The sequence below is a fragment of the Ailuropoda melanoleuca genome, chromosome 15 (assembly GCF_002007445.2).
Source record: "Ailuropoda melanoleuca isolate Jingjing chromosome 15, ASM200744v2, whole genome shotgun sequence".
NCBI classification, from domain to species: domain Eukaryota; kingdom Metazoa; phylum Chordata; class Mammalia; order Carnivora; family Ursidae; genus Ailuropoda; species Ailuropoda melanoleuca.
This window is the reverse complement of record NC_048232.1, coordinates 32,960,332-32,969,422: the sequence shown is the minus strand read 5'-3', so window position 1 is coordinate 32,969,422 and position 9,091 is coordinate 32,960,332. Positions and strand designations below refer to the sequence as shown.

At 40.0% G+C, this 9,091-nt stretch overlaps 1 pseudogene; it reads right to left on the bottom strand.

The window, feature by feature from the left end:
- Nucleotides 1–525: 525 nt before the first annotated feature.
- Nucleotides 526–1,459, bottom strand: LOC100473667 (annotated as a pseudogene).
- Between the last annotated feature and the right edge of the window lie 7,632 nt (nucleotides 1,460–9,091).

Here is a 9,091-nt window from a genome sequence, read left to right as displayed (position 1 = left end):
CACAGATATGAAATTCTACTTAGAAAAAGGTTGGGCTTTTATAAAAAGAACTTGTACAACTTTTAAGCAAAGGATATTAGAGGAAAGTTTTAGCCTATATTTATATCTCCCTGAAAAGTGGGAGAGATAGGATAATGAGTTTTATCCAATAGAGTGATCGTAGGGCCATTCCTGTAGACATAGATCATCCTCACTGATGTTCCTGGGAAATTTGGGACTCAGATCGGGACATATCAGTGAAAGAGGGGTAGCTGAGTATGAACATGGTAGTAAATTCATACTGTCTAAATTTCTTGGTTCTGTAAGTAACAGCAGGTATATCGTTATAAGTATTTACTGCATATTTATTCCCATGTATTTCTGGGAATAGATTGAGCTAAAAAATTAACGTGTGTATCAGTAGTGGGCACTGGGTGTAACAGAATGGGGTTGTGATATATGTAAAACTATGAACAATACACAGGGGAAAATAAAATGGAGATCAGGAATTGTTTCGTAATTTGTCATTCTGCCTTCACTAGTCCTTTAGTTTTTTGAGATAAATGCAACCCTTTTGATCATGTCTTTGAAAGCTTGTACCACTTGCTTGTTCCTCAGAGTATAAATGAAGGGGTTCATCACTGGGGCAACTGAGGTGGTAAGCACTGACACCACATTATTAATAGCAACCCCTTCTTTTGCATGAGGTTTGATATAGATAAAGATGCCGCTTCCATAAGTGATAGAAACCACAATTATATGGGAAAAACACGTAGAAAAAGGCTTTTTCCTTTGCTGGGCAGAAGGGAATCTGAGAATGGTCCTAATGATGTATGTATAGGACAGAATTACACACACCAGGGTGAAAACGAGTGTCAGCACAGCCAGGACTAAGACAAATCACTCTATAAGCTCTGTGTCTGAGCAGGTAATCTTCAGGATGGGAGCAGCATCACAGCCAAAGTGATCTATGACATTGGAGTCACAAAACTTGAGCTGAAAGCCCATGCCAAATGGCGGGATGATGATGATTAGAGCAATCATGTAACATCCAATAAGGAACTTGATGCAGACCCTGTTGTACATGATGGTCATGTAATGCAAGGGTTTGCAGATGGCCACATAGTGGTCATAGGACATGGCTGTCAGGAGAAAAATTCAATCGCCCCCAGGAGGATATCAAAAAATAATTGAGTGACACAAGGATTATTGGTAACTGTGTTATCCCCAGTGGCAAGGGTATACGGTATCTGGGAATACAGACAGTAGTAAAAGAGACTTCCAAAAATGAGAAATTTCGGAGAAAGAAGTACATAGGAGTTCTCAGACAGGAATCTACAAACGTGAGGGTGATGATGGTCAGGTTTCCAATTACATTCAGCAGATAGGTGATGAATAAAAAGATAAAAAGTATCTGTAGATTTGGGTCATCTGTCAGTCCTACCAGAATGAATGTTGTTAACACTGTATAGTTTTTCATAACTGACCTCTGGCTTTTACATGATCCATTGGTAGAAATTGGACATGAGTAGAGTTCACATGGACTGAAAATGTGAGTAGAGTGGGGATGCTGGACAAGCCAATATTATTTCATTTGAAATATGATTTCATTGGTGGCTTATGCTACTCCAAGATTCAGACAGTAGGGACAGGAGGGAGTTAAGATTGCAGAGGAGTAGGGGGTCCCTTTTTCAGCCAGTCCCCTGAGTCGAGTTGGATAGGTACCAGACCAGCCTGAACAACCACGGAATCAGCCTGAGATGCAGGAAGATACATCTGGATCGCTACAAATGGACATCTCCAGCGCTGAGTATTGAGGTACGAAGCGGGGAGCCATGAAACCGTCCACAGATAGCAGAAGATAAATGGAAAGGGAGGGAGCCGCCGCATTTGGGCACCAGGAAGCAGTAGCCACCTGCATGGGGGAGCAGGTGGACTCCCGGACGGCACCCTCAAGATAGCAGACTGAGACCGTGAACCAGGGAACACACACGACCAGACTGAAACGGAGCTCCGGTGTGCTCACTGGAACCAGACTGAGACCAGGAGCTCTGGGTGTGCGTGCGGGGTGGCTGGTGGCTGGCGGTGTTAGAAACAAAAAGGACAGAGACATGACAGCCCTCGAAGTGAAGGCTGGGACGCTGGGTGTGGGGTGCACGTCCCGGGATGCTGAAGGGTTTAGCAGCACCAACAGAAACAGAGTTAAAGTGACCAGGACATCAGTGGGGAACGGACAGTGATCCCTTTGTTCCGAGACAGAGGCTGAGAATCAGCCGCTGCTGCTCTGACTCTCAGAAGAGGCACAGCAAACCGCCAGGGAAAGCCCCAGAGAACAAAAGACTGGAAATATGGTCTCACAGGGTGCCCAACGCATCCCCCCATGCAGGGGACACAGAGACTTTACCCAAACAGGGTTGCCTGAGTATTGGCACGGCAGGCCCCTCCCCCAGAAGGCAGGCTGAAAAATCAAGTAGCCCACACCCCTAAGATCCCTATAAAACAAGGGCACACGGCCTGGGTCCTGGTCAATAATTTGGGCTCTGGACAATCCCATAACCTCTCCTCATCAGAATGATGAGAAGGAGAAATCCCCCCAGCAAAGAAAAGACAATGAGTCTGTGGCCTCTGCCACAGAACTAATGGATATGGATATAATCAAATTGTCAGAAATGGAGTTCACAGTAACAATGGTCAGATGATGTGTAGACTTGAAAAAAATATTAACAAAAATGTTAATGAGAATATAGAATCTCTAAGGGTGGAAATGAGAGTGAATCTGGCAGAAATTAAAAATTCTATGAGCCAAATGCGGTCAAAACTAGAGGCTCTGATGGCCAGGGTAAATGAGCAGAAGAAGGAATTAGTGAATTGGAGGATGGGTTAGTAGAAGAGAAAGCTAAAATAGAATCTGGGCTCAAAAAAATCCAACTTCAAGATTGTAGGTTATGGGATATTACGGACTCAATGAAACATCCCAATGTCAGAATCATCGGCATCCCCAAGGGGGTGGAGAAAAACAGAGGTCTAGAAGAGATATTTGAACAAATTGTAGCTGAAAACCTCCCTAATCTAGCAAAGGAAACAAGCATTCTTGTCCAGGAGGCAGAGAGGACCCCTCCAAAGCTCAACCACGACAAGCCTATGCCATGTCACATCCTACTGCTATTTGCAATATTAGATCCAAGGATACAGTATTGAAAGCAGCCAGGGCAAAGAAATTTCTCTCGTACCAAGTCAAAGGTATCAGAATTGCATCAGACCTGTCTACACAGACCTGGAATGAGAGAAAGGGTTGGGGGGGGCATTTTTAAAGCTCTTTTAGAGAAAAACATATAGCCAAGGATCCTTTATCCAGCAAGGCTATCATTCAGAATTGATGGAGAAATAAAAACCTTCCAGAATCGCCAGTCATTGACCAATTTCATAACCACAAAACCAGATTTACAGGAGATATTAAAGGGGGATCTATAAAAGTAAAAAAGCCCCCAAGAGTGATACAGAACAGAAAGTCACAATCTATAGAAACAAAGACTTTTCTGGCAACATGGCATCATTAAAGTCATGTCTCTCAATTATCAGTCTCAATGTAAATGCTCCCATAAAATGCCACAGGGTTGCAGATTGGATAAAAAGACGTGACCTATCCATTTGCTGTCTACAAGAGACTCATTTTGAACCTAAAGATACACTCAGACTGATAGTAAAGGGATGGAATACCATCTTTCAGGCCAGTGGACCTCAAAAGGAAGCTGGGGTAGCAATTCTCATATCAGACAGATTGGATTTTAACCTAAAGATATAGTTAGAGACACAGAAGGGCTCTATATTATTCTTAAAGGATGTCTCCAACAAGTGGATATGACAATTATAAATATATATGCCGTCAACAGGGGAGCAGCAAGATATACAGGTCAACTCTTAACCAGTAAAAAGAGACATGTAGATAAAAATACTTTAATAGTAGGGGACCTCAACACTCCACTATCAGCAATAGACAGAGCACCGGAGCAGAAAACCAACATAGAAACAAGAGCTGAATGCCATACTCAAAAAGTTGGACCTCATAGATATATATAGAACACTACACCCCAGAACCAAAGAATACTCATTCTATTCTAATGCCCATGGAACATTCTCAAGAATAGACCATGTTCTGGGTCACAAAACAGGTCTCAACCGATACCAAAAGACTGAAATTATCCCATGCATATTCTCAGACCACAATGCTTTGAAATTGGAACTGAACCACAAGGAAAAATTTGGAAGAAACTCAAACACTTGGAGACTAAGAACCATCCTGCTCAGGAATGACTTGATAAAGCAGGAAATCAAAAAACAATTTAAACAATTTATGGAGACCAACGAGAATGAAAACACAACGGTCAAGTACCTATGGAGTGCTGCAAAGGCAGTCCTAAGGGGAAAATACATAGCCATCCAAGCCTCACTCAAAGAATAGAAAAATCTAAAATGCAGTTTTTATATTCTTACCTCAAGAAGCTGTAACAGCACAGAAGAACAGGCCTAATCCATGCATGACAAAGCAGTTGACCAAGATTAGAGCAGAAATCAGTGAATTAGAAACCAGGAGTAAAGTAGAGCAGATCAACAGAACTAGAAGCTGGTTCTTTGAGAGAATTAATAAGATTGACAGACCACTGGCAAGACTTATCCAAAAGAATAGAGAAAGGACCCAAATTAATAAAATTATGAATGAAAAGGGAGAGGTCACAACCAACACCAATGAAGTAGTACGGATTATGAGAAACTTTTATCAACAGCTTTATGCCAATAAATTAAGCAATCTGGAAGAGATGGAGGCCTTCCTGAAAACCTATAAACTGCCAAGACTGAAACAGGAAAAAATTGATTTCTTAAACAGGCCAATTAATTATGAAGAGATTGAGTCAGTGATAAACAACCTTCCAAATAACAAAACTCCAGGCCCGGATGGTTTTCCTACTGAATTCTACCAAACATTCAAAGAAGAAATAATACCTATTCTCCTAAAGCTATTTCAAAAAAAAAAAAAAAAAGGAAAGCTACCAAACTCATTCTATGAGGCTAATATTACCTTGATCCCCAAACCAGGCAAAGACCCCCTCAAAAAGGAGAATTACAGACCGATTTCTCTAATGAATATGGATGCCAAAATCCTCAACAAGATCCTTGCTAATAGAATCCAACAGTACATTAAAAGGATTATCCATCATGACCAAGTGGGATTCATACCTGGGATGCAAGCATGGTTCAACACTCGCAAATTGATCAGTGTCTTAGATTATATCCAGAAGGAAAAAGCCATCAATCATATGATTCTCTCAATACATGCAGAAAAAGCATTTGACAAAATACAGCATCGTTTCCTGGTTAAAACTCTTCAGAGTGTAGGGATAGAGGGTACATTCCTCAATCTCATAAAAACCATCTATGAAAAGCCTACAGCAAATATCATTCAATGGGGAAAAGCTGGAAGCCTTTCCCTTAAGATCAGGAACACGACAAGGATGCCCACTCTCGCCACTATTATTCAACATAGTACTAGAAGTCCTTGCAACAGCAATCAGAAGACAAAAAGGGATCAAAGGTATCCAAATCGGCAAAGAAGAAGTCAAACTGTCTCTCTTTGCAGATGACATGATACTCTATATGGAAAACCCAAAGGAATCCACTCCCAAACTATTAGAAGTTATAGAACAATTCAGTAAGGTGGCAGGATACAAAATCAATGCCCAGAAATCAGTTGCATTTCTATACACGAATAACGAGACTGAAGAAAGAGAAATTAGGGAATCCATCCCATTTACAATAACACCAAAAACCATGCGTTACCTTGGAATTAACTTAACCAGAGACGTAAAGGACCTATATCCTAGAAACTATAGATCACTTTTGAAAGATATTGAGGAAGACATAAAAAGATGGAAAAATATTCCATGCTCATGGATTGGAAGAATTAACATAGTTAAAATGTCCATACTACCCAGAGCAATCTACACTTTCAATGCTATCCCGATCAACATACCAATGACATTTTTCAGACAATTGGAACGAATAGTCCTTAAATTTGTATGGAACCAGAAAAGGCCCCGAATCTCCAAGGAACTGTTGAAAAGGAAAAACAAAGCTGGGGGCATCACAATGCCGGATTTCGAGCTGTACTACAAAGCTGTGATCACAAAGACAGCATGGTACTGGCACAAAAACAGACACATGGACCAATGGAACAGAATAGAGAACCCAGAAATGGACCCTCGGCTCTTTGGGCAACTAATCTTTGATAAAGCAGGAAAAAACATCCGGTGGAAAAAAGACAGTCTCTTCAATAAATGGTGCTGGGAAAATTGGACAGCTACATGCAAAAGAATGAAACTTGACCACTCTCTCACACCATACACAAAAATAAACTCCAAATGGATGAAAGACCTCAATGTGAGACAGGAATCCATCAAAATTCTAGAGGAGAACATAGGCAACAACTTCTATGACATCGGCCAGAGCAACCTTTTTCACGACACATCTCCAAAGGCAAGAGAAATAAAAGATAAAATGAACTTATGGGACTTTATCAGGATAAAGAGCTTCTGCACAGCCAAGGAAACAGTCAAAAAAACTAAGAGACAGCCCACGGAATGGGAGAATATATTTGCAAAGGACACCACAGATAAAGGACTGGTATCCAAGATCTACAAAGAACTTCTCAAACTCAATACACGAGAAACAAATAAACAAATCATAAAATGGGCAGAAGATATGAACAGACACTTTTCCAATGAAGACATACAAATGGCTAACAGACACATGAAAAAATGTTCAAAATCATTAGCCATCAGGGAAATTCAAATCAAAACCACACTGAGATACCACCTTACGCCAGTTAGAATGGCAAAGATAGACAAGGCAAGAAACAACAATTGTTGGAGAGGATGTGGAGAAAGGGGATCCCTCCTACATTGTTGGTGGGAATGCAAGTTGGTACAGCCACTCTGGAAAACAGTGTGGAGGTCCCTTAAAAAGTTAAAAATTGAACTACCCTATGACCCAGCCATTGCACTACTGGGTGTTTACCCCAAAGATACAGACGTAGTAAAGAGAAGGGCCATATGCACCCCAATGTTCATAGCTGCATTGTCCACAATAGCCAAATCATGGAAGGAGCCGAGATGCCCTTCAACAGATGACTGGATTAAGAAGCTGTGGTCCATATATACAATGGAATATTACTCAGCTATCAGAAAGAACGAATTCTCAACATTTGCTGCAACATGGACGGCACTGGAGGAGATAATGCTAAGNTTCTTTCTTTTTTCTTTTTCTTTAAAGAGAGAGAGAGAGAGGAGGGGGAGAGGGAGAGAGAGAATCCTAAGCAGACTCCATGCTCAGCAAGGAGCCCAATGCAAAGCTTGATCCCACAACCCTGAGATCATGAACCTGAGCTGAAATCAAAAGTTGGATGCTTAACTGACTGAGCAATCCAGGCACCCCACTCTTTCTTTCTCTTTAAAAAATGCTTTCAGTATAGCTGACATACAATGTTACATTAGTTTCAGGTGTGCAAGACGGTAATTCAACTTTTCTGTATGTTATGTGATGCTCACCACAAGTGTAGCTACCACCTGTCAGCATACAACATGATTACAATATCATGACTATATTCCCCGTGTTGTGCCTTTTATTCCCATGACTTGTTCATTCCATAACTGGAAGCCTGTATCTCCCACTCCCCTTCACCCATTTTGCCTATGCTTCCAACCTTCTTCCTTCTATCTTAAGAGGAAAATAATAAAACCTCAGAGTTGATGGATACCAGTGCCTTTAATATATTATTACCTACAGATTATGAAGCTTAAATGCAGCTGAAATTCTGCATTTTGTTCAATCTCCTAATTTTGAGGTTAAGAAGTTGGAAGTTATTATTATTATATCTATAATATACATTATAGATATATTTAATATATAATATATATATAATATATATTATTATTGGCTGGCTTATTAGTGATGGGAAAATGAATTTGTCTCCTGAATCCTAATTACATATATCTTCTTAATTATCTGGATATAAGAAAAAAATTTCAGGAGTCTGCTTTTCTGATCTCCAGGTTTTCAAACTCGAATGTATTCTCCAGCTTCTTCGATGAGTAGTCCACCCATTTCTGTCCCTTGGTTTCTACAGTTGTTCTGGAAAACCTAGTAAGTGAGCCATTTGCTATATAAAAGGTTAACCACTTAAGTAACCATTTAAGTGTCTTATTATTCAGACAGCTGCTCATAGTTTTCTTGTTACTGTAGAATTAGAAAATGGGTCAATGCTAAGCTTTCTAATTGTTGAACAATCAATTCTAGAGATATTTATAATTGAAAAATAGACTTCCAGTGATGAAATTCAACCATATAAGAGATGCTTCTAGATATGGAAATCATTTTTCTGTATTCAAATTAGTTTTCAAATTTTGCTAGGATAACCGCTAACATTTCTGGAACATTTACTGTGTGCCAGATACTGTGCTAAACATTTTACATGGTTTGTCTCATCTGATCTTCACAGCAACTCTCTGAGCAATGTTGTATTGAAATTTACATTGTATAGATGAGGAACATGAGATTTGTAAGTTTTAGGTGTCAACTAAGATACCATGTGGGGTATCCAATCCACCTAGGGTATGGTAGAGCAGGGGTATGGAAACAAGCAGTTTTACTTCAGAGACTTATTCCTAAATATTTCAATATAATGCCTTTTAATTTGTTTACTTCACCCAAATATAGGCTTTTCACGATTGGACAAATGGAGAGGACATGAAAAATTGACTTCTCCCTGCTCTTGTTCACCCCCCTTTTTTTGAGTAGATAATCAATCTTTTATATGATGGCACCTCTGCTTCCCTGACCAAAGTTAACTATTTCAGCTAGTTAACTATTTGAACCTGAAGTAGAGGCAACAGTAGGCAGACAATTGCTCTTCAATCTAAAATGAATCACATTGTAGCTATTCAAACATTTCCCATCTGTATTCACTGTCCCTAGAGCTCCTGATTTCTCCCATTATTTAAATGGAACAAGATTCTCCCAGAAGACTTCAATTAGTTTTTTGCAAGAATGGTTTTCACCTGGT